A 26827-nucleotide genomic window follows, 5' to 3' on the forward strand; every position below is an offset into this window, starting at 1 on the left:
CCAGTGCAATGGGGTGGCGGGGAGAGGTTGTGCGTCTGGCACATGAGGCAGGCACGGTGCTGCCATCTTGCCTCCCCCCACATGTGGCAAGTATCAGCCAATCGGGGAAGGGGGCGGGCTGGTTACAGAACCGGCCTGCCCCCATTAGGCCCTGTAGCTCTGCAGCGTGGCAAGAGGTTTGCCCCACTTTTGTGGCAGGAGAGTGCGGATGTGGGGTATGTAGATTGATTAGGAAGCCAGCGTGGTGTAGTGGTTAGAGTGCTGGACTAGGACCGGGGAGACCCGAGTTCAAATCCCCATTCAGCCATAAAACTAGCTGGGTGACTCTGGGCCAGTCACTTCTCTCAGCCTAACCTACTTCACAGGATTGTTGTGAAAGAGAAACTCAAGTATGTAGTATACCGCTCTGGGCTCCTTGGAGGAAGAGTGGGATATAAATGTAATAATAATAATAATATTATTATTATTTTAAAAAACGGTGTTTGGACGGAGGGCCATTTGAGGTGAGGGGAGGCCATAGAACAGCCCTTCAAGGTTTTTGAGGCCTGGAGGTTTGGAAATGGCCCCTCATCAGGGAGTGGCTCAGCTTACCACTCAGAGTTCTGCAGCTTGGGTTGGGGAGGGCCTTGTTTCCCCCGCCTCAGCAGGGGAAAGCCTCATGGTGAGAGGGCATCAGGACCTGGTGCCTGATGGAATCAGCACCTGGCCCTTTGCCCTAGCAAAGAGATGGCCCTCTCTAGGAGGCGGTCCTACACAGGAGGAGTACCTGCACTCTAGTTAGTGAGGTACCTCATTGCAAGTCTTATTTCTGCTGTACATTAATAAAGTGGCCCTATTTTACTCCATTTATTTATTTATTTATTTATTTAGACTTGATTTGACTTGATTTCTAGACCGCCCCCCCAAAAATAGCTCAGGGTGGTTTACACAGAGAAATAATAAATAAATAAGATGGATCCCTGTCCCCAAAGGGCTCACACACAAAAATTAAGATGTCCTGTCTTAAATTAAATTTTTTTTAAAAAATTAAGCATGTCCTGTCTTCATAGGGGGCCTGCGGGTGCAACCAGCACTAGCCACTGCCAGCCTTCAACAAGCTGCACCAGATTCAGTAATATGAGCACCCTAACCCTTTCTGAAGATTGCTGAGTACACTCCCTCCTCTCCCCTTCGGTCCCCTCTCTCCCCTTCCTTTCCTTCCTTCTCCTTTGCCCTCCTTTCCTCCTTCTCAGTGTTAGATATATTAGACATTATTCACCACTGAACTTTCTCTCTCACACACACCCTTGCCAGATCCTGCCTTTGTAATGCTTTTATTAGTTTAAGTAAACATTTTAAATGACTCCCTGTGCCTGTGCTTTTGCCAGAAACTGCTTTATCTCTCTAAGGAATTTGAGAGCGCCTCGCCCCCTGCCCTCGAGGGCAGTGTGTTCAAACTCCTTTGGCAGGTGTAGCTCCAGAGCATACACAGTGCACCGTGACTTTGGCACACAACATGGTTTGCATTTGAATGGGAGACATGTGAGCACTGTAAGATATTCCCTTTAGGGGAGGGGGATGGTTTGGGAAGAAGAACTGCATGCTTGCATGCAGATGATCTAGGTTCCCTCCCTGGTATCTCCAGGTAAGGTTGAAGGAGACTCATGCCTGTAACCCTGGAGGAGCCACTACCGGTCTGTGTAGACAGTACTGAGCTAGATGGTACAGGCAGCTTCCTATTAGGTAGGGAGGAGAACTAGGCTTGTGGTAGCAAGCATGCATTGGCTTTTTGCTAAGCAGGGTCAGCCCTGGTTTGCATTTGAATGGGAGACATATGAACACTGTAAGATATCCCACTTAGGGGAGGAGGCTGCTCTGGGAAGAGCATATGCATGTTTGCACGCAAAAGATTCCATGTCCCCCCCACCCGCCAGCAGACCTTCCCGGATATGGCTGAGAGAGATGCTGTCTGTAACCTTGGAGAAGCCGCTGCCAGTCTGTGAAGACAATACTGAGCTAGATGGATCAGTGGTCTGACTCAGTAGAAGACAGCCTCCTATGTTCCTAAGATGTTTGCTAGTGCAGGAGCTGAGAGTCCCAGATGGGTTGTGAGTGATTTTTGCAGGAGGCCCCATACTGGAGCAACATTTCTTCATGCAGCTAAATAAAATGACAATAAAACAGTACTATAGAGAAGAAATACCTGTTGCTACGTTACTGCAATAATTTAGAAATAAGAATACGTCTGTGCAAGGTCAACATATTTTCTAGGGAATATCTGAGAGTTTTGAACCTGGACATATTTTGAAGCACGAACATCACACATTTACTCCAACTATAAGGTACCATCTTTAAGATCTGATAATGAATGAGTATGATTAGAATAATGTATGCAGGGGGGAAATCATCTGAGATATAAATGAAGCTATTTAAGATAGTATAGAACAGTTGTCCTTTCTCATCGTATGTTCATACTAGATCGGGGTAGCCAACTTCAAGCTCTCCCGTTGTTGTTGAACTACAGCTCTCATCAACACAGACTGCAACTTCTATCATCCAAAGCTGAAGTTTATTGTGGCCACAATAAATTGCAGCTGTGGAGGATAGAAGATGTAGGGCTGGGTCTCACGATGAGTGAGACCCGGTTTCGTCCGGTGAGTGGGAAGAGCAGGCTAAGCCCGCTCTCCCCGCTCACGAGCGGGCAGGGAGCCCTGGGCGGTGGAACCGGCGGAGGGTGGGGGGAGTGGGGGCCGCAAGGCCCCCACAAACCCCAGTATGCCCTGCACGAGCGCGCAGGGCATACTGGGGAGACCCCTGAGCCGGGAGGCTGCTCTTAAGCCTCCCGGCTGGGGGTCTACTCATGAGTAGCCGCGGTGTGGAGCCGCACCACAGCTACTCACGAGCAGATAGCCCAGGTTTGCGGTGCGCTCGCTCCGCAAACCCGGGCTAAGGGGTGGGCTAAAGGAGAGGGGTTAGCCACTCCAGAACCACCGGGCTCTGCTGCGAGCCCGGTGATTCTTACGATCACCAAAATCGGGCTAGGATTTTCCTAGCCTGATTTTTGTGATCGTAAGAATAGCCCCGTAGTCTGACAACAGTTGGAGAGCCTCTGGTCGGCCACCCCGTCTCTGATTATCACAGGATGGTTTTCTTGCAATAGTGAGACACATCTGTCTAATTCAGGCCTGCTCAACTTAGCGCCCCCCCCCCGCAGCTGTTTCTGGACTACAACTCCCACAGACCCCAGCCACAGTGACCAATAGCCAGGGATTATGGAAGTTTTAGGCCAACATCTGCAGGAGGGCCGAAGTTGAGCAGGCCTCGTCTAATTCGTTTATATCCCAAGCTTTGAGTGAGAATAATTCTGGCAGTGGACTGTGCAAAGAATACTTCACAAGCTTAGCCTTTCACCTTCAGACTCAGAATCTGCTGCCATTAACCTCAACCTTTAACCCAATTTGATTTTGTGTTGTTTATGTTTGTCTCTTTTTCCTGCTCTCTTTCTCTTAGCTCCTCCCTGCCCAGCCCGCAAATGGTGGTGCTGCTACTGTACTTATGGGGCTCGGTTCAGGTCAGAGTGCACATCCATAGCTGCATTCCAGCCCACTACTTGAAGACCAGGTCATTAGAAGTCTTCCAAATGATTGATCAGACGTTTACATACATAGTGTATAGCAGACCACTAAATCAAGGTGGCACAGCTTATTCTGTTGTTGGACCCAGTGAAACAAGTGCTAATAGAAAAATAGGACAAATTGGTTTCTCTGGTGAAATGTAACAAGTTAAAGAAAACAGATAACAACTTCACCAGAAGAGAGTGAAAACCATGCCGTAGTTTTCATCCAAAACTTCTGTTTCTCATGAGGCTGAATTAGTGATTTTAAAAGACCAACAACCAGGTTTCAAAACACATATGTGTTCCTTTGGTTATCAACAAATACTTTGCAGTAAACACACCAGAATGAAAACTGTCAGGTCCTTTGATGTGAAGGCTGTTAACCTTCTCATGGATCAGTAGCCTTATCACACAAGACGTTTAAATTACTACAGGAAGATGTTGTCTGTGTCCTCTGAGTCTCACAGCAGCAATTTAGCATTCCAGAGCAAGACAACTGAGCCCTGGATCCATTTCAGATAGATCTGTGCAACTGTTGTATTTTTGGTGGTTTTAGAATACAGACACCAAGATTTCCTGCCCCTTCTCTCAAATTCACAGTGTGGAAGTGTGGCTCCTAAAACTACATCGCAAGAGGTTTCTGGGAAGTGATACTGCACATCTATCAACTGATGTAGCCTTGACTGTCCCTAGCCAAACATTGAGGCTATTTGCACAATATAAGTGGAAAATCAGACATCACCAAGACCTGGCAATGGCTTAAGAATGGTTACTTGAAGAAAGAAACAGAGAGTTTTATACTGGCTGCACAAGAACAGGCACTAAGAACAAATGCAATAAGAGCAAAAGTAGAAAAATCCACAACAAACAGCAAGTGCCGCCTTTGTAAAGAAGCAGATGAAACCGTGGACCACCTAATCAGCTGTTGTAAAAAGATCGCACAGACTGACTACCAACAAAGGCATGACAAGGTAGCAGGGATGATACACTGGAAAATCTGCAAAAAATGCAAGCTACCTGTAGCCAAACATTGGTGGGACCATAAAATTGAAAAAGTTGTAGAAAATGAAGATGTAAAAATATTATGGGACTTCCGACTACAAACAGACAAACATCTGCCATACAATACACCAGATATCACTGTAGTCGAGAAGAAAGAAAAACAAGTCAAAGTAATCGACATAGCAATATTAGGGGATAGCAGAATAGAAGAAAACGAAATAGAAAAAATCACCAAATACAAAGATCTACAAATTGAAATTGAAAGGCTGTGGCAGAAAAAGACCAAAATAATCCCAGTGGTAACTGGCGCCCTGGGTGCAATTCCAAAAGACCTTGAAGAGCACCTCAACACCATAGGGGCCACAGAAATCACCATCAGCCAATTACAAAAAGCAGCTTTACTGGGAACAGCCTATATTCTGTGACAATATCTATAACAATTGACAATAAAATTCAGCCATCCCAGGTCCTTGGGAGGGACTCGATGTCTGGATAAAACAAACCAGTCAATAACACCTGTCTGACTGTGTAAACAAGAGATAATAATAATATAACTGTCCACACTGCAACACACTGCAAGCATAAATAATGTGACATGCCTCCCTACAACGGAAAAATACAGCTACTTTCCTGCAACACTTTTGCCATGTTATAGGGCAATAATGAAACAAATCTGAAAGAGGGCATGGGAAATATGAACGGTACCCTGCTGATAACATAACAACACCGATGTCATAACATGGGCAAAATGGAGGGGCACTTAGTGAACATGTAACAAAACTGTTACAGTGCGTAATCTGGAAAATGCCTAGATAGAGTATCTCTGCATTTAAAAGCTGAACAATGAATCATGGAAAATGTTATAGAAATGATTCTCTTTACTCCCACTGAAACAACCTTGAGTGTATCAGTACAGCATTCAAAATGCTAATCTGAAAAAGTTGGGAATATTTTGTAAAGTTACTTTTCAATTCATTTGCAAAACAAATATGGATGGATCCAAAGTAAGAATCAAAATATTTAACAAGAATATCTTCAAATGCCTGGTATCTTTGGGGAATGCTCATGCTCTTTACTTTTAGTATCCATATTTCATGTGCTGGGCTTTTCATGTCCATCTTAAGAGAATAGAAACAACCCTGGGATTCTTGCTCCAAGAAGGTCAACCAGCTTTTATTCATTATTTATTTGATTTAGAATAAAGAATGCATTGATTGCCATATAAGAAAAATGCCACAAAGATTATATAAGGAATTAATCATGCCTGCTGTAGCATTTGCCTGCTTGAAAATGAGAAATCGTTGCATTCAGTGTGCCTGGAAGTCTTTCTGAAAGCAGTGGGAAACAGTTTTGCCTGTGAATGTTTTCTTGCTAATATCTCCATTAGGGATGCGTGATGTGCCCAGGCCTGAATGCTAACAGAGACCCCCACATCCCACTCCACAGTGGAAAAGCAGCAAATAGGTGGAGCAGAGGCAAAGTCAATCAGATAGCCCAGTGGCCTGTCACTACTGTGAGATGCCCAGGTAAGTACAGCAGACTATACAGCAGACTATAGAGTGTCATGGGATTGGTTCTTGGGATCACCTGACCCCTGGGATGAGATTGTGGTCTGTGATGTTATTATGGACCTGTTTTCGTTTGCCACGGTTTTCAGTTTGTGTCTTTCTTTCTTTCTTTCTTTCTTTCTTTCTTTCTTTCTTTCTTTCTTTCTTTTAAGCTACTGCTGTGTTCATATTTCAATTGAATCCAAGCACAAAAAGGGAACTTGATGCAATGGTGGGATCATATCCAGTTTTCTTTTTTGCACTGACTAAATCCTTGTGTGCATGCACTGCCCACATTGTTAACCTGTAAAGGGTGCGTGTGTGCGCAAGTTGTAAACTGCACCCAATCACCCATCTGCTGCATTGAAAGTCTGAAAATAAAATGGGAGGGGAGGGGGGAAGGAGGAGAAGAAGGAGGAGAAGAAATATTGCTACAATTCCAGAAATAAGATCAGGTGATTTGGAATCCAACCATTGCTTGCTTTTTATCTTTCACTGTTTGAGGTGACTGCAAAGAGCTGTCCTGCCCTAATTCGCTAGCCCTTCCCCCTGGGTCAGAGATGTCACTGACACCACCCTGCCACCCTTGTTGGCCTTGCCCCCACTTCCCTTGACAACCCTAATGCTCCCCCTCTTCCCTCTTGCAAGCCTCATCTTCTGGGGTCTGCCACCACTGCTTTTACAGGCCTGCAAGACCCCTCCCTTGACAAAATGGCCGAATTTGATACTTTGGATGTGTATCTTGGAGAACCACCTTTTCCAGAGGGATAATTCAGACACTGATAGGCTTCGCAACCTCAAGTTCTGCTCATCTCCTATAGCCTGTCTATTAAAAACCTTTCAGAGTAATCCACTGTTCCTACAGTGCAACTTCCTGATTTCCTGACCTGTCTCTCTCTTATCCCAAACCTTTGCATTGGAAGTCAGTCCACTTGAGAAGCCTTCCTTCCCAACATGTGTGGAATCCAGGTACCAAAGCTACTGTTAACAACTGTGCTGGCTCACACCAGTTTAAACATGTTTACTTGGAAGGAAAAACAAAAGTAAACAGAAATTACCTTAACTTTGGAGCATATGTTTAGCATCAAGCTGTTGGAAACTAATGCTACAGAAATAGGTGGAAGTGTGTGTTTAGGATTCGTTCGTGTCAGAAGTTTTAGTAGCTGGTTGGAAGGAAGGAAGGAAGGAATTGTTTTCCACAGTATAATTGCAACCTTAAGATAAGTTGCCTGGAACAAGTTTGGAGGAAATCTGTTGAGAGAGGTGGGCGGTGGCGAAGAGAACTATTTTTCTGGAAGTTCAAGGCTATAATCCACCCTAACACCCTGATGTAGTTTAGTTGAGCATTTTGGAAAAAGGAAACAAAAGCAGAGGGGGTGGTTTACAGCCTCTCTCCTGGGCACCAGCTGCAAAAGGCTGGTAGAAGCCGATCTCATGATGCACATTTACTCGGAAGTAAGTCTGACTTGGATCAAGCAGGCATGCTCTGAAGAAAGGATGCATGGGATTGACTAAGTGATTTGAAATTAAACTCCACTGATTTCAGAGGGACTGACTTCCAAGCCAAGATAGCTCCAGTTCCTGGCGACCTATACAAGAGTTCTGAAAAGTTTATCCTGAAAGTTGCATCCAGCAGATCCCCTGTGGAACTCCAAGTGAGTGTGGAGTGGTGGTGGTAGGGGGAGATAGGAATCTCTCCCTCATTTCTCTGTTTCTCTGTCTCCCCCAGTTCTGCGCATGTTTGGCCCTAAATGGGCCAAAAACAGCCTGATCTGTCATTTGTGAGTCGGGCAGGCTCAGGGAAGGAGCTCTTGCTGCCAGCAACGACTCCCCCACCTTAGTCTCCCCTCATGTGGCTGCCCCCATCCCTGCTGGACAGTGGTTGTTGTAAAAAGTGGTGGGGGGAGAGATTTAACTGGTGCAGGGTGGTAGCGGGGCTCTGCAGAGCCCATCCCCCTGAATATTTGGAGGCCCCCCTGGAGACAGGAGGCCACAGACCTAATCCCCAAGGTCCGTGGCTAAGTGCGCCTCTGTGGCCTATGGAGTACAGTATATAACATTTTTTTGAAAGCAAAGCTGAAAAGAGAATGGCAGGAGAATAGAAGGCTGTGAAAGGGGGTGGCTTTTGCATGGCCTGAGCTGAAAGTAACATTTGGGATGAAGCTGGGAGTGGCGCACATCCTCTTTAGGGAGCACCAGTTGCCTCAAGGGCCTTGTGACATCTATACCAAAAAATGTCAAGTGCAACATATTAAATGTTGACTTTAAATTAGTTTATCTACTGATCAAACCTTGGCTACAGAAAAATGTCCAAGTCAATTGCTGTGAATTCTAAACCATCACCTTCCCTGGAAGAGTAATCCAGAAAAGGCTAGAAGGAAAATAAGATTTAATTTGTTCAACATAAAAACTAGTCAGCATGTGATTAACCCAAGATGTGGGGAGGTAGCCAAGCTCGAAAGCCTTACATAGTGTTCTTGATTAAACAAGACAGGAATCACAGGGTTGATTAATACTCAGTAATACCACAAAGGCTGGTTTTAACGCATCAGTTTTGCAATTCATGAGGAAACAATACCAAGGGCATGCAAATCCCCATGTGGTTGCCCAGGACGTTATTCTGATTTTTTTTTTTTTTAATGGAAAAGCACATCATTCTCATTGAGGTACTCTGTCCACTGCATACATCTGTAACATATTTCATAAAATCACTGGAATGAATTCTCATCAAAGCTAAAAGGCCTCGGATATATGGGTTAACAGGGCCAGCCCGAGGTATTGCAGCACCTGAGGCAAGCCTCCAAATGCTGTCTTGCCCAATGCCTCTGGTGGGGGGCATCCCCCTTTTACAACTGATCCTTGCAAGCTTTGAAAGTGGTGCCGAGGGGAGGGCGGGGAGGAACGAAGGCTGTCAGCAGCAGCCTCTTCTCTCCTTGTGCTTCTTGCAATTTTTGCAAGGAGTGTGTGAGAGAAGCACTCCTTCTAAAGCAGGGAAAGATAAGATTGGTCCTGAAGGGTTGCTCTGGTGATGCGGGGCATACGGCCACCCTGCTGGTGCCCCAGGAACCCATCATCTTAGGCAACAGCCTCACCTTGCCTCATGAAAGGGCCGCCCCTTTTTAAGGACCTAGAAGCAAAGTCTGATGAGGGAAAACTGAACCATGGCATGAGGAATCTTTTCCCCATCTGTAAGGAGCCAGTCTCGGATCAGGGCCTCTGGCAGTTGGACTTAGGCATCTTACTCTCCGGACTACTAGAGGTAGCTGCTACCCTGTTCTCTAGCTTGACTCTACAGCTAGCTGTACCCTGTTGTGTATTGTGGATCTTCACATCCACCACAGATGGCCAGAGGCTGGTACTGAACTTACCAGCTCAGCAGAGGTCAGGTGATACATGGAACTCATAGGAACATAGGAAGCTGCCATATACTGTCAGACTATTGGTCTATCTAGCTCAGTATTGTCTACACAGACTGGCAGCGGCTTCTCCAAGGTTGCAGGCAGGAATCTCTCTCAGCCCTATCCTGGAGAAGCCAGGGAGGGAACTTGAAGCCTTCTGCTCTTCCCAGAGTGGCTCTATCCCCTGAGGGGAATATCTTACAGTGCTCACATGTGGTCTCTCATTCAAATGCAACCAGGGTTGACCCTTCTTAGCTAAGGGGACAAGTCATGCTTGCTACCACAAGACCAGCAATCCTCTCTTTAGCTCCACCCCCTCCAGCTAATTATGCAAAGAGGCCCCTTTTAAAGCGGTTGCTTTCCTATATTTAGCAGGGGAGTAGCAACTGTATCTATCCAGCCCAGCTTAGCGTCTATCCAGTAGCTATTGAGGATGTCTCCTTTGTGTGTTTAAAGTTGTTAGTTTTAGACTGTGAGCACTTTGGAAACAAGGAGCCATTTTTGTAAACTTTTTGCTATGTAAACCACTTTGAGAACATTTCATTGAAAAGCAGTATTTAGAGGTTTTTAATGACAGTATATGGTTCTACCTGATGATGATCTCATAAAAGCTGATGAATCTGGCCTGCCTTCTCAGGCTAAAATCTCTGTCAGGATTTGTCTTGGCTGTAAGGTAGGTCACTGCTAGGGGGCTGCTATGGTCCTGATTGTGCCTGCTTCACAATCAGATGAGGGTTAAAGGGGTCAGAGGCAGCAGACATGATCAAGAGACGCTGGGGTTAAGTGCCAGATTAGGTAGACGACTATCAAAAGAAGGACCAGCAAAGGAAGATGTGGTTGAGGGCAGGCAGGTAGTCAAGAGCTGGTTTATGCAGCCAAGATTAGATGAGGCAAGTCTGTGCTATCGCTCAGACTCAGGAACTAAGTCTGGAGGAACTTAAGGCCAGTCAGGCCTCAACTGGTTCCTCAGGTCATCTGGACTGCCGTTCTGGTTCCGGCCATTATATTAGCAGTTCTGTAATAGCAGCAGAAAGCAGGCTGATAACTCCTTTTGCCTGGAACATGCATTGCTGAGCTAGAGAGAAAGGTACAGGAGCCCTACTGCTCAAGTTCCTGGTCTGAGATTTCTGGCTGTTTGCACAACCCCTGTTTGACTGTCTGCTTCTAGCTTGCCTCTAGATGTCCAGTCTCCCCCTGACAAAGGCTATAGGGCTGAGGTGGGGGATATCATTTCTGAAATATAGGGAGTGAAAGATATGATTAAGGAGGATAGGGAGATTCCAGATAAGCCAAATGGGTTCTTTGCATCTGTCTTCAAGCAGAGCATACAGAGCATATACCCATGCCTGAGCCTGAACTCAGGGCTGGTGCTACCATAGGCCAACTAGGCAACTACCTAGGGTGCAGACCTCAGAGGGGCGCAGAGTGTAGAGTGTCAATGTGTTAAGAGTGTGAGAACCAGAATAATGAGTAGAAATATTAGGAAAAAAACAGTTCATTTCCAACACTAACAAGACTGTTAAACTGAATTCAATTTGTATCACAGTTATACAAATTTTTTTGGGGGGGAGGGGCTAGTACTTAGCCTTGCCTAGGGCGCAAAATAGTCTGGCACTGGCTCTGCCTGAACTGAGCTTCTCAGGCCGGGAGGCTGAAGAACTGACTGAGACAACGAGAAAGCATACACTCTCTTTACAAAGAGGTATCCTACAGATCAGAACTGACTACTAGGACTGCGGGAAGCTCTGGTGACTGATTCACTACACGTCCTGATGATCTCCACAACCTGCTCTCTAGCTGCCATATCAGTCTTAGGTTTTCATAAAAAGTCCTTCTATTAATTTGAAGGTGGCATTCAAAATATCCACAAGTTAATTTGAACTTGTGGATATTTTGAATGCCACCTAGACCTTTAGAATAAATGTGGTTTACTATAATTCTAAGTTGTCTAAAAAGTGTCTCATTCATCAGACTGCACATATCCAGAGTGCTGGTTTAGAAAGAGGAGTTAAACACTGAACTCCTAAAAATGTTAACTGCTAGTGACACTCAGAGTTCAGATATGAAATGGAGAATCTGTGGAGCTCTAAAATAGCTGTAACTCAAATAATAGCTTTTAACATCTACTTATGTAGTAATTTTTTGAAATATTTGATTACCGCAGATAAGCATTGGATGTGTTGATGCAAACATTCAATTACTGAAATGCCATATCGCATTTGGGCAGATAACAAACCAAGTTACATATGTTTTGTTGTATACAAAAGGTACATAGAGTTTTGATTTTGAGGTAGACATTTGTTTGATAACATTAATCCTCCTCTTCAATAAAGCCAGAAAGGAAACTCATTGAAAATGCTTGTTTAGCTCCTGAGAGATAATTCATGGAGAAAAGAGTAGTATAGGGCTAAGAGAATCAAGAAGCTTTGTGTTCAAATTTCACATCTACCATGAACACATCAGTTGGCTTAGGCAAGTTCCTATTTCTCAGTATCAACCCTACATCTGCAATTTAGGGACAATAGTACTGAATTGCCTTAGAGGAATTAAGATAATATGCATGAAACAATTTGAATGCTCTAAAGTGCTATAAAATGCTAATTATAACTTTTCACTTTATTTGCTGATTTACAGTTGCAGCAAAACAGGTTTCTATAAGAGAAGTGAAATTTCTCAGGGAATTTTTCGGCGGGGGTGTGTGTCTGCACATCCTTGGGGTAGTGCAAAAAAAATGGCGGGGGAGGGGAATGGGATTCAAAATGAATTTCAAGGCTCCTCCTAAGCCAAAATATCTGAGCATTTTCAAGGGAAAGCAGAATGTGACCGAACATAGGAGAGGAAGACTTTTAGTAACTCATGACCCAAAGCATAATGGGCTTTCCAGATTAAAACCAGTTCCTTGATGTATACCCAGAGCACAGTGGGTGTCAGTGAAGATACTGAAGCTCTAGGATAAGCTTGCTTCCATATTACTTCCCTCTGAGCCGTGAAAGGTGTGTGTGTGTGTGTGTGTGTGTGTGTGTGTGTGTGAGAGAGAGAGAGAGAGAGAGAGAGAGAGAGAGAGAGAATGAATGAATGAATGTGGTCACTGTATGATGACCATGGGAATTGAGAAAGGTCCCAGCCAGTACAGGAAATATAATTCAGGAGCCATTTGGAGCTGCATGGGACCATATGATGCAAACACAATTCCTGGAGAATGCCTAGCACTATCCAGCCATTGATATTGCACTAAGCACTGCTAGCTAGCTACTGTCCAGGCATCAAAGTAGGGTACACAAGTACTTCTTAATGGTAAGAAGTTTGACAATAGAATCAGTTACCTCATGGGAAGTGATATCTCTCTCTCTCTCTCTCTCTCTCTCTCTCTCTCTCTCTCATATGTGCTTTCCCTCCCTCCCTTGGTCTTCAGTCAGAGGCTGGAATCTGTTGGGGCTGCTGTAACGCTAGATTTCCTGTATCAAGCAGGAGGTTGGACCAGATGGCCTCCAGCTGTATGATTCTACTAATCTACTTGCATTCAGAAATCATTGCAGGTAAGATACACAAGCTTATCCTCAGCATGGTTAGAGTGTTGTACTAGGAACAGGGAGACCTGAGTTCAAATCCCCATTCAGCCATGGAACTCACTGGGTGACTCTGGGCCAGTCATGTATCCCTCCGCCTAACCTATCTAACAGGGTTGTTCTGAGAATAAACATAACCGTGTCCACCACTCTGGGCTCCTTGGCGGAAGAATTGGATATTTATTTATTTATTTATTTATTTATTTATTTAGTGCATTTTTATACCGCCCTAACCCAAGGTCTCAGGGCGGTTCACAACAAATAAAAACAGTAGAACACTAATTAAAAACAAAAACAGAAAATTTAAAAGCAAGAAATTTAAAACACAGTTTAAAATTTTACAATAATATTCTAAAAACAACACTAAAACAATGAAAAACAATATCAGTTAAAAGCCTGGGTGAACAGATGTGTCTTTAAAGACTTTTTAAAAGTTGTCAGAGATGGGGAGGCTCTTATTTCACTAGGGAGCACATTCCAAAGCCTCGGGGCAGCAACGGAGAAGGCCCATCCCTGAGTAGCCACCAGATGAGCCGGTGGCAAATGCAGACGGACCTCTCCTGATGATCTTAATGGGCGGTGGGGTTCATAACGAAGAAGACATTCTTGTAAATACCCAGGGCCCAAGCTGTTTAGGGCTTGATAGGTATACCTTGATACACCTTGTATTTTGCCCGGAAACATATCGGCAGCCACTATAACTCCTTCAATACAGGAGTAATATGGTCTCTTCTAGATGACCCAGAGACCAGCCTGGCTGCTGCATTCTGGACCAACTGTAGTTTCCGGACTACGTACAAGGGCAGCCCCACATAGAGCGCATTGCAGTAAATCAGTCTGGAGCTTACCAGCAGAGGTAAGAGCTTACCACTGTTATGAGGTCGTCTATCTCAAGAAACGGATGCAGCTGGCATATCAGCCAAAGCTGATAGAAGGCACCTCTGGCCACCGCCTCGGCCTGGGACACCAAGGAGAGTCTTGGATGCAGAAGCACCCCTAGACTGCGTATCTGTTCCTTCTGGGGAAGTGTGACCCCATCCAGAACAGGCAGATCAAAATCGTCTCTCAAGTTCCGACCCCGCACAATGAGTACCTCCGTCTTATCTGGATTCAGTCTCAGTTTGTTATCCCTCATCCAGCCCATTACCACCTCCAGGCAGGCATTTAGGGAGGTTATGCTCTCTCCCGATGATGCTGACATGGAGAAATAGATTTGGGTGTCATCAGCATACTGATAGCACCCTGCACCAAATCTCCTGATGATCTCTCTCAGCGGTTTCATGTAGATGTTAAACAACATTGGAGACAATACAGTGCCCTGAGGGACACCATACAAATGTTCAGATTTTGAAGAACAGCAGTCTCCAAGGGACACCATCTGGAACCTGTCCAAGAGGTAGGAGCGGAACCACTGCAAAGCCGTGCCTCCCAACCCCCCTCAGACGCTCCAGAAGGATACTATGGTCGATAGTATTGAAAGCCGCCGAGAAGTCCAAAAAGACCAATAGAGTCACACTTCCTCTGTCAATTCCCAATTGGAGATCATCCATCAGGCCGACCAAGGCAGTCTCCACCCCATAGCCAGCCCGGAAGCCAGTTTGAAATGGGTCTAGATAATCCGTTTCCTCCAAACCTGTCTGGAGCTGGGAGGCCACCACCCTCTTAATTACCTTGCCCAGCCACGGAAGGTTGGAGACAGGCCTGTAGTTACTCAGTTCTGAGGGGTCCAAGGTAGGCTTCTTTAGAAGCGGTCTAATAATTGCCTCCTTAAGACTAGGAGGCATCCTACCTTCCCTCAGAGACACATTTATGATCTCTACCAGGCCTTCTACAACAACCCCCCTGCCAGATAATATAAGCCATGTCAGGCAAGGGTCAAGAGGACAGGTGGTGGACTGCACCATTCCAATCAGCTTGTCCACATCCTCAGGAGTCACAAACTGGAACTGATCCAACCTAACCACATAAGAGGAGTCGCTGGATACCTCCACATCAGATACTGAAGTAAGTGTGGAGACGAAATCCAAGTCGGCCCGAATACGAGATATTTCCCCCACAAAGAATTCATTAAACACATCACAGCAGCTATATATGTGCAAAATAAATAAAATAAAATACCGTTAAAACATAAACTTAAAAATTTGCAAGAAGTAAAGTGCAGAAAGTACAATGCACTTTTGTGCCATTTCTCAAAATATGTGAGGCAGCCCACCGGCCGTTCTGCTCAAGGGCTGTATGTATTAACTTTTGCATAGGTTTCTGTCCCTTTCTGTTTCCCTTTTAAATATTTTCTAGTGGCTTGTCAGATTCTTGTGAATAACAGTTATTTCTAAAAAGGAGTGGGTGTTCTGACTGTTTGTACTACAATACCTATTCATCACCTGAAAATTGCTGAAATTAGATTTGGTTGCAATACTTGATATATTCACAAGGCTTTCTGGCTTTGCACTGTTTTTATAACTGTGTTATTCAGCCCATTGTTTCTATGGTCTCTTTTACAGAGCAAAAAAACCCACAAACCTTTGATGTGACATGTTCTGTATGATAATAATTCCAATTAGAAAGCTATTTAGCTAATTATTTTGAAGAAAGAAAAGAAAAGGCCAAAAGGGCCTTTTTCAATGTTATTAGATATACGTTTACTTCTCTGTGTGTCACACTTGAACATATTAGACCTGATCCGGCTATAGTCATGTACAACTAGTCACACATTAGAACTAGTGAGGGGATGTGCACTCATGATTGAACCAAAAGACACCTCCAGCAGCCTCAGTGGCTTCCTTGTGCACATCTAAGATACACAGCTTCACCAGCTATGCACACAGAAGTCTGCCTACAAAAGTGGAATTGTGGATCTACCTTTTTAGCCTACTTTCCAGTAGGCTTATGAGATCACCTGGCATTCTGTGTGTGTGTGTGTGTGTGTGTGTGTGTGTGTGTGTGTGTGTGTGTGTGCCCCACCATCAACTTTACAAGGCCTGAACCAATATGAACCAAATTGTGTACAGTTGTAGGGACACCTCAATGGTGTAGTTTGTGATGATGTCATCCACCCCAATCCAAGATGGTGGACGTGTAAACTTTTGAGGTGCAAGTGGGCTAACTTGTGAACTGCCTAACCAATTTGAACCAAATTTGCTACAGCTGTAGGGACACATAGGGATGCCCAAATAGTGTGGTGTGTGATGATGTCATCTACTCTAGTTCAAGATGGCCACCACATGAATGTCTGAGGCACAAGTGGGCTAATTTGTGGACTGTCTAACCAATTTAAACACAAATTCGGTACATTTGCAGTGAGCGACACACAGGGAGATCTTAATGGTGTGGTGTGTACCTGCCACACCAAAAAAATTATCTTTCCTCCCCAGCCTCACTGTTTTCACTGAACATTTTATAACCTACCTCCCCTGACATATGCAATCCTCCCAAAAAATGTTTGAGGCTAGTTACAGGCCTGCACACAGGGACACCTCAATGGTATAGTTTGTGATATATCATATCATATCATATCATATCATATCATATCATATCATGAGATTCCATCAACAAATTCCAGTTTTTGAAACATTGAAAAAACCCACCCAAGTTATTCTGATAAGAACTAATCTGCCAACTTTCCTTTCACTATAATCTTAATTGATAATTACCATCCTCACAAGTTAGCTCACTTCAGCCTTAAACCTTCACACATCTGCCGTCTTGAACTGGGGTGGATGACAGCATCACAAACTATGCCATCACAAACTATCCCTATGTGTCCCTACACATGTAGCAAATTTGGTTCAAATCGGTTAGATGGTTCACAAGTAATCCCACTTGAGCCTCAAATGTTCATGCATCTGCCAACTTAAATCAGGGTGGATGCCATCAGGGTGGATGCCATCATCACTTCACCTTTGAGCTGTCCCTATGTGTCCCTACAACTGTACCAAATTTGGTTCAAATTGGTTAGACAGTCCACAAGTGTCCACTATCTTGAATTAAGGTGCATGACATCATCACAAACTACATCACTGAGATGTCCCTAGGTGTCTCTACAGCTCTAGCAAATTTGGTTTAGATCGGTTTGGCAGCTCACAAGTTAGCCCACTTGCACCTCAAATGTTTATGTGTCCACCATCTTGAATTGGGGCAGATGAAATTTTTTTTGCACAGCCATCACCTTGAATTGGGGTGGATGACATAATCACAAACTATGTCATTGGTGTGTCCCAGTGTCTCCCTACAACTGTACCCAATTTGGTTCGTATTGGTCCAGGCATTGCAAAGTTGATGGGGTGGGGGTGGGGTAATAAAGAGACACAGAGGAACACACATACATGAAGCCGGGTGATCTCATAAGCTCGCATACCCTGGTAAGTAGGCTAAAAATTAACTTTTATTCATATTTAGAGCATTCACACAGTTTAGAATTATTCTTTTAAAAATATGAGATAAACAGCTTCAAATCCTCTGTAGTGAAAACTTCATTTATTCCTCCCTATGCAAGGGGGTGTTGGGGGTGTCTTTACCAGATGGCTGATCTTGGATCTTTAAAACAAACATAAATCAGATAAGCTATGGTGTGCCTAACAGTCTAGACTAGCCCTCCTGTCCGCAACAATTAGGAACGGAAATATGAGGATCAATAACATTGAGCATAAGCTTAGATCAAGGAGGAAATTCTGTTCCTTTATTTTAAAAAGATAAGGCAGTCACTTCCCTGGAATGTAAAATGTAAAAAGCAAAGGTGATTTCCCCCTCATAGAATTAAATAAGGAATAGTGATGTTCAGAGCCAGCTTCAGGTTTCCGGGGACTTTTGTCAAACTGCCCATCATGGGTACCATGTTATGTGTGTGGCTCCCAATAGAGCTGCTCTGTCAACACTACACAAAGTTATGGGCATATAGATGGTCTCAGGGATCAGCAGTGGGCCCTTCTGAGTGCTCTGGACCCTCAGCAGCTGCCCAAAGATGTCAACCCCTGATGTCAGCCCTGAAGCTAAGCACTCCGAAGCAAGTGCTTAACTGATTAAGGTAAGCACTTAATTGATTACATTATCAGAGCATCCATAATTCACCCCCTTAAATAAATGTGAACGGGTTTAACTTCTACTGCATCACTTGCTATGAAAAGAAATGGCAAGCCTGAGTGGCTGACACAGATTCCATCTCCGTAGAAACATTTTGCTTTCGACTGCACCAACTAATAGCATCATCTCCATAAAAGAAGAGGTATCCACTTGTGCATTTACATCCTGTTCTGCCCAATCTGCATCCCTGTTTTAGATGAGCTGTACCTTTAAGGTATTTACCCAGTCTTCTAATGGCAATCCAATCATTTTAAGTGGGTGCATTCACTTTCCTTATTAAAAGTCTCACAGCTGAAGTGATGTCTGGTCTTGTTACTGTGGCAAAATATATAAGTTTCCCAATTGCTTTCTTATATTGCCCATTGTCCAGAAAAGCTTGCTGTTTCTGTCTTGCTTCAAGAAGTTAGCTTCCATTGGAGTTCAGACTTCCTTGGCATCTGTAAGACCCAGGCATTCTAACAAATCTTTTATCCTTTGTTTCAAAATAAGAAGATAGCCTCCATCTCATGGGCTGGAGAGCTGGTCTTGTGGTAGCAAGCATGACTTGTCTCCATAGCTAAGCAGGGTCTGCCCTGGTTGCATCTGAATGGGAGATTTGATGTGTGAGCACTGCAAGATATTCCCCTCAGGGGATGAAGCTGCTCTGGGAAGAGCAGAAGGTTTCAAATTCCCTCCCTGACTTCTCCAAGATAGGACAAGATTTTTATTTATTTTTTATAGGACAAGATTTTTTAATTGAAGATAGGGCTGAGAGAGATTCCTGCCTGCAACTTTGGAGAAGCCGCTGCCAGTCTGTGAAGACAATACTGAGCTAGATAGACCAATGATCTGACTCAGTATATGGCAGTTTCCTATGTTCCTATCTTATTCTCTTTCTATGTGTATTCCAAAATAATAGGAAATGTTCCCTTTTGCTTTACTTCTATTTCTTTGTTCAAATGCTTTACAATCCCATCTCTGTTTTCTCTGTTTTACAACAATCAAATCATCAACAAATATCAGTATATAATACGTCCATCTATTGTGTCTAAAACTTGAATAAAAACAAGAGCCAGCTTCCTTGGATAAACCCTTGTTTAACTAGCAACTGATTTAACTGTATTCCACACTCTTGCTGCTCATTTTAGACCATAAATGCTCTTTTGGAGCTTACACACAAGTCCCTCCTTTCCAGGTTTCTCGGACCCTGGCGGTTGCTGCATGTAAACGTCCTCTTTAATTTCACCATGCAGTTTTGACATCTTAATGGTCTACATACATTTTCCTCACTGCTGCAATACAAAGGAGCATTCTTGGAGAAGAGTGTTTTACTACTGGGGCAAATGTTTCATCATAATCCTCACCATATTTCTGAGAATATCCTTTCGCTACTAGCTTTGCTTTATAGCGCTGGTCATCTCCTTCTGCATTGTGCTTCACTTTGAAAACCCATTTGCACCCTACAGTTTTCCTTTCCATAGGCAGCTCCATAAGTATCCAAGTATTATTTGTATGTAGAGATTGCAGCTCTTCTTCTGCAGGTTTCTGGCAATAGCAAGCTTCATCAGCTGACATTTTATCAATACCCTCCCATGTACATTTTGTACTCTTGCACATTTTCCTCCCTAGTAATATATGAGAGTCTTTTTTGCTGGAACACCTTTGTTGGTTTTTGCTCAGCACCTTATCTCTGACTGAGCCTTAATGTTTTCATTTTGCTCTGGATAGCAATGATTACATCAGCTTCTTTCTCTAATATTTCTTCTTCAGACTTCCTTTGCATCTGAATGTCCAGTTTAATATCTGGTGATTCATCAGCAGTTGGCATTTCTTTTTCATCAAAAAATACCATATTACACATTGTTGGAATCTCTGTGGCAAGATCAAGTATTCTATACCCTTTACATCCTAGTGCATAGCCAACTAATATCCTTTCCTCACACCTGCAGTTGAATTTGGTTCTTGGCACATAGGCATATACTGTATATTTTGAACCAAAAACTCTAATATGCTTAGGCATTTTTCCCCGTACCACAATTCAAATAGTCTCTCTATCTATCTATCTATCTATCTATCTATCTATCTATCTATCTATCTATCCATCTATCTCTCAATCAAATTTGTATGCCACCCCAAATGTCTGTCTCTGGATGGCTTACAACAACATAAAACAAGTTAAAACAAAAACTTACAAAACCTTAAAACAATTTAAAACCAAAATTAAATTTAAAAGCGTGGGTGAAAAGTTAAGTCTTTTCAAAAGTTGTCAGAGGTGGGGAGGCTCTAATTTCAACAGGGAGTGCACTCCAGAGTCTCAGGGGAGCAACAGAGAAGGCTTGTCCCTGCGTAGCCACCAGACGGGCTGGTGGCAGCTGCAGATGGACCTCTCCTGATGATCTAAATGGGCAGTGGGGCTCATAGCGAAGAAGATGTGGCCTAAACTGTTTAGGGCTTTATAGGTTAGAACCAGCACCTTGTATTTTGCCTGGAAACTTATCGGTAGTGTAGCACTTGTAATATAGGAGTAATATGGTCTCTTTGAGATGACCCAGTGACCAACCTGGCTGCCACATTGCATACCAATTGCAGTTTCCTGACTATGCACAAAGGCAGCCCCACATAGAGTGCATTGCAGTAGTCATGTCTGGAGGTTACCAGCATGTGTACTACCATGTGTACTGTTCTGAGGTTGTTTATCTCAAAAACCAGAAGCAGCTGATAGAAAGCACCTCTGCCCACTGCCTCAACCTGGAATACTAGGGAGAGTATCCCTAGTGGATCCATAAGCACTCCCAGACTGTGTACCTGTTCCTTCTCGGTGACCCCATCCAGAATGGGCAGATCAAAATAGTCTCCCGAGTTCTGCCACCCACCCACCCGCCCTCACAATAAGTACCTCCATCTTATCTGGATTCAGTCTGTTTGTTATCCCTCATCCAGCCCATTACTGCCTCCAGGCAGGCATTTAGGGAGGTTATGCCTTCTCCTGATGATATTGACATGGAGAAATAGATTTGGGTGTCATCAGCATACTGATAGCACCCTGTACCATATCTCCTGATGATCTCTCCCAGAGGCTTCATGTAGATGATAAAAAACATTGGAGATAGTATGGAGCCTTGGGGAGTGCCAAACAAAACTTCTTGTTTAGAAGAATGACAGTCTCCAAGCAACACCATCTGGAATCTGCCTGAGAGGTAGGAGTGGAACCACTATAAAGCAGTGCCTCCCACCCCTAACCCTCTCTGATGTTCCAGAAGGATACCATGGTCAATAGTATTGAAAGATGTAGAGACATCCAAAAGGACCAACAGTGTTACATCCCCTTGTCAATTCCCAACTGGAGATCATCCATCAAGCTGACCAAGGCAGTCTCTATCCCATAGCACACCTGAAAGCCAGTTTGAAATGGGTCTAGATAATCAGTTTCCTCCAAGACTGTCTGGATCTGGGAGGCCACCACACTTTCAGTTACCTTGCCCAGCCATGGACACTTGGAGACAGGCCTATAATTGCTTATCTCTGAGGTATCCAACACAGGCTTCTTCAGAAGAGGTCTAATGATTGCCTCCTTAAGACAAGGAGGCATCCTGCTCTCCCTCAGAGAAGCATTTATAATCTCTACCAGGCCTTCTACAACAGCCTCTCTGCCAGATAATGAGGCAAGTCTCATGCTCAGTGAGACTCGCCCAGAGCAGGTTTGCGGGTAGAGCGAGGTTAGCTCACTCTCCCCGCAGACGGCCAGAGGGGAAGCTCTGGGCAGCCGAATCAGCTGTCCACACAACTGCTGGCTCCATCACAGAGCTGTCAGGAGCTTAGGAGTTCAGGGGCCACATGGTCCCCGGAAGTTCCGGCATGCTCTGTGCGAGCGCACAGAACATGCTGGAGAGACCCTCGAGCCGGGAGACTACTTTTTAGCTTCCTGGTTGGGGGTCTCCTTCTGAGTTGCTGCGGCGTGGAGCCGTGCTGCGGCAACACATGATCCAGAAACCTCTGTTAGCAGAGCACTCGCTCCGCTAACCTGGGCTAAGGGGAGAGCTTTGCAAGCGGGTTATCTGCTTTGAGGCAACCAGACTCACCTGCGAGCCCGGTGGTTCTCACGTTCTGCTAAAATTGGGCTAGGCTCCCCTTTTAGCTGATTGTGAGAATAGCCTCAATATAAGCCATGTTAGACAAGGGTCAAGAGAATAGGTGGTAGGCCATACTGCTTCCAGCAGTTTGTCCACCTCCTCAGGAGTCACAAACTGCTTGGTCAGGGCTGCTCGAGGGGGGCGGGGTTTGCACACCACTCGGGCTGCTGCCCGTCTTCCCTATCAGTCTGCTTCCGTTTGTCTACGAGGAAGGAACTCGCTCGGCTGCCTCCTTCCTTAGACACGTGGCCTTGTGGACTGAAGCAGAGTGGTATGGGAGCTATTTGTGGGCTGGAAGCAGCCTGAGGAGTGACGGGGGAGCCACTAACGAGCCAAGCGCAACCAGAGGAATAACATGGAAGCTGTTTCTGGGCTGGGTACGTCTGGAGCTTTGGTGGCTTAGCCACGGTGGTTTGGCCTGGGCTGTGGCCTGGTGGGGTGGGAGAGTGTGTGGCTGGCTGGGGCGGTGCTGGGGAGAAGGGCCAGAGACAGTGCCTGCATCGAGTAAGCCCCTGAACCCAGCACCTATGACACCTGCATTGCCAGATCCTTCCCTGGGTGAACCAGCCCTGACAGGTGAGGCAGATGTGGAATCTGTAAAGGATGGGGCAGGTCCTTGGCCCATGTATCTGTGGACCATGCCACCTTTTGGTGACTGAGACTGTAATTCATTCTGGTCCACACCACCACAGTCCTGGGCTGCTGGTACTTTCCAGGCACTCCTGGGGGGCCTCCGGTGGCATAAGGGGTGGCTGAACAGGTGTGGAGGGGGGCAATGGCTCAGGGTGCCACCCCTGCACAGATGGGGGCTGAGGGCAGGTACCCCGTGGGGGTGGTACCATCCCCTCAGCATTCATCATATGGGGCTTTGGGTCTCCCACTTGGGGATCACCTGTTACCAGCTACAAAATAGATGATCCTCAAAGGGTGGGGGGTGTATGTGGACATATTTAGTTCATTATTCCATGAGCCTGAACCTAAACAGAAAGAAGGGGATTCCAAAAAGGAACAGGAGGTTCCCAAGCGTAAGCCTGTGGAACGGACCACAAATGATAGGCTCTCAGAATTTAGCATATATATTGGGGCAGTTCTGAGGGCTCAGCCAGCTAAGGGTAAAGTACATGGTAAAGTACATGGACATCACCCATTGGGCCATCATGGATTTCGCGGACACCTCTTCGGCTTGGTATGACAAAAATTTTAGGATGAGGGCCGCTTTAGACCCTGCCCTCCCATTGGATACCCCACTGAATGAGTTATGGTTGCTCATGATGTCTCTTTCCCATCTAGTAGATGGCAATATGGTGGACAGTGGTCATCTGCTGTCTCCAGTGCTTCAGGTGCTGGCCAGCAGTGGGTTCAACCCCACCTGGTGTGCTGGGAATTCCAAAGTGGGGGGTCACTGTACCAGGTGCCCTGTCGGTTCTACCATGCATGTAGCTTCAGCAGCGCCAAGCACCCCAGCTTTTTAGGAGCATCTCCATTTTGAAAGACCACATTTCAAAATCTGGACCTTGCAACTTTTTGATCCTTTGTAGTGCTTGCTCTGTCTCCATCTTTGAGAAACCCCTTCCACACACACACACTTCAAGCTAATTACCTTCTTCACCAGCTGCAGAGCTCTGGGCCCATAACCCTGTTGAGAGGTGTGAGGAGAAATATTAAAGTCCTCACACAGCAGAGTATGCTCTGGTGGTAAAGAGGTACAGCTCAAGAGATTATCTGGAGCCATTAGGTTGAGTTCAAAAACAAATAAAGTTTTATTAAGAAATTAAAACATCACTTACTGAGAGAAAGAGCCATAGAACAACATACACAAACAGGCACTAGCCTTCAAAAAACCAAAAACCAAAAACCAATTCTAACTGACTCCTAACTGACCAAGAGAGACCTATTAACTAGGCATTAACTAGAATTTTGATCGGTTCGTGGTTCCACAAAACAGTTCATTCTGGTTCGGCCCAACCATGAACCAGTCTGAATGTTCATGGGTGGTGTCAGAAGGGTGGGGGGAAGCTGCATCTTTAAAAGTAAGTAAGCAGGTCCTTATCTATGTGCCCACCACTCTGGGGAGCTTCTTGCTGTGGTGGCATACACACACACACACACACCCAGCAGCCTGAATGGTGTGGCAGTGCCAGCATGCACATGGCCTCTGTGCATGTGCCTATAATACTTATCTCTCAGCCTAACCTACCTTATGGGGTTGCTGTGAGGATAAATATAACCAGTGAGTCATAACGTCACTTTGGCCTGCTCTAAGGAAGAGAGGGATATAAAGTTAATAAACTAATGAATAAATAGACAATCCCCCTTCTTCAGAAAGAGTCCTGCATATGCTGCACACAGTGTGGATGCACACAGCCATTTTGCAATGGGATGCAGTGGCTGGGAGCCAACATAGGCCAAGCTTCCCACACCTTGCCACCACAGGCATGTCCTACAGCATTTCACATAATGCAGATATCTCCTTGAAGTTCCCTTTCCATTAGTCCTAAGCCAGTGCATTAGCCTACTATTGCCTTCATGTCCTGCCTGTGGGCTTCCCTGGGGCAATTGGTTGGCCACTGGGTACAATGGGGTGCTGCACTAGGCAGGCCTTGGCTGGATCCAACAGGGCTCTTTTTATGTTCAGAACTAAACTGGTCTCTGACCAGCTTGGATTTAATCACATTTAACTTTTGTTTGGACTGTGACCTATATGTGCTCTCATTTGCCAATTCTTTTTAGCTCAAACCATTTACGCTCCAGATTGGCACCCTAAGAAATAGTGAATATTATCAAGCTGCCTAGCTAAGCTATTACACAAATTAATGTAATGGGTGAGGGAATGCACCACAAGCCAGGACATCTCCCATTCAAATCTCACCTCCGTGATGAACCCACCTGGGTAGCTTTAAGCAACCCGCTTATCTTTCAGCCTTGACCTGGTTTAACTTAAAGGGTTTTTGTGATTATTACTGTGATAGTTAGTGAGGAAGTCATTAACAATGTTATGAAAAAATATCACCTATTAACACTATAGGGAGGAACTGTTCCACTCACACTTGCACAGCTATTTCTGATTTTTAAAAACCCAGGAAGTCTTACTTTTCATTGCAGAGGTGAACTTGACTCCTGCTCAATCAACAGGAACCGAAGCACCATGCAAAATGTGCTGGGTACCAAAAGCAATAGCAGCAATGAAAAACTGAAGTGTTTATCAGTTTCAAGAACACTCAAGATTGTGCAGAACAATTCCATAGTTCAGCAACTTATCTGCTTCTCTGATATACAACATTTAAGTATTGCCCTAAGCCATTTAACGTGCAGATATGGGGACCAGGGTAGCCTAAAGTAATGATCTGAAACTTTGGTGATACTATTCTATTGCCTTCAGACCGATTTCCCATAAGAAATAAACTTTCCCAATGAATTTTCCCCCATTCACTTGGTTCAAGCACTGTTATCTTTTAACATTTTATGAAACAGATTGACTTTTTGTAGGTTTGCCCTTGAACTGAAAAGTTGAGTCTTTCAAAAGTATTTTAACAGTATTCAGGATTATGGCTCTGGCCCTCTTAGCTGCATGTATGCATCCTCAGGCATAAAAATCTAGATATGCTGAATGTGTAGCTCTTGCCCTTCTAACATTGGCACTGATGTCATGAAATTCTCACAAACATTTTAATTCCTGAAGCGAAGGCTCATGTTGACAAATCATAGAAGTGTCTCCTTTCCCCAGTCATTCCACCTGGTAATTATGTAAAAATTTTGTGAGGTTGGATGCTTGTGAATTTGCTTATTTTCTTTTTCTCTTCATGCTCCTTTTTCTTTTGTATTCTGTCTATTATTTATTTATTTATCTCTCAAACTTCTATACCACCCAAACTTTTGTCTATTACACTATAAGCCATTATTTTCATAAAGCACCTTGAGTTCATTGCAAGAAAGGATGTATATTTTCCAAATAAGTCAATAAAACTCTACTTACGTATTATATGTTTTTAGGCTGCATATGAGCTCCTCAGGGCTGGGGGGGTACCCTTACGTGGCATAAAAACAGAAAGTCCCATCTGCTCTTGGCAGACAAGTAAGCTGAGGAGTATAAAGTTGAGTGGAGAGCCTAGGAGGTATAGTAGGGAGGGCAAGTGACAGGAGTCCTGTCCACAGAGTGGCTGAAAGCAAGCTGGCAAAGTAAGCAGGAGCTCAGAAGCAGGGAACTGGGTAGGATATGCGAAAGGAGTTAGCAAAGCTAGGCTGATGATGAAAGCAAATACCTCACATAGGGCTGGAAACAAACCCAAAATGGCATAATGTTGATGAAGGAGATAGGATGGGAAAAAGAATGGGGGAAGCAAACTGAATTGCCAACTGAACACCCCCCCCCCCAAAATGCCCCAGTGTGTGTTTTTAAAATAAAGTTGACTATTTTGAGTAAAATTCAGCAGCACAATTTTCACTGAAGTGCACACCATTCATTTTTGTCGGCCACCCATGAGTATGAAGAAGTCAAAATCAGGCCCAACACATTATTTAACATGCTGTTGTGCAA

General features: G+C 44.6%; 1 long non-coding RNA gene across 3 annotated transcripts; it reads left to right on the forward strand.

The window, feature by feature from the left end:
- Positions 1–124: 124 nt before the first annotated feature.
- Positions 125–26272, forward strand: LOC128346433 (uncharacterized). Of its 3 annotated transcripts, none has more exons than XR_008316960.1 (4): positions 125–215; positions 5985–6123; positions 12955–13078; positions 25396–26272. It is a non-coding gene; the product is annotated as an uncharacterized LOC128346433 (long non-coding RNA). The 3 variants fall into 3 exon arrangements; XR_008316962.1 differs by lacking the exon at positions 125–215 and adding an exon at positions 2269–2321; XR_008316961.1 differs by lacking the exon at positions 125–215 and adding an exon at positions 3489–3600.
- The last annotated feature ends 555 nt before the right edge of the window (positions 26273–26827 follow it).

The sequence above is a fragment of the Hemicordylus capensis genome, chromosome 2 (assembly GCF_027244095.1).
Source record: "Hemicordylus capensis ecotype Gifberg chromosome 2, rHemCap1.1.pri, whole genome shotgun sequence".
NCBI classification, from domain to species: Eukaryota; Metazoa; Chordata; class Lepidosauria; order Squamata; family Cordylidae; genus Hemicordylus; species Hemicordylus capensis.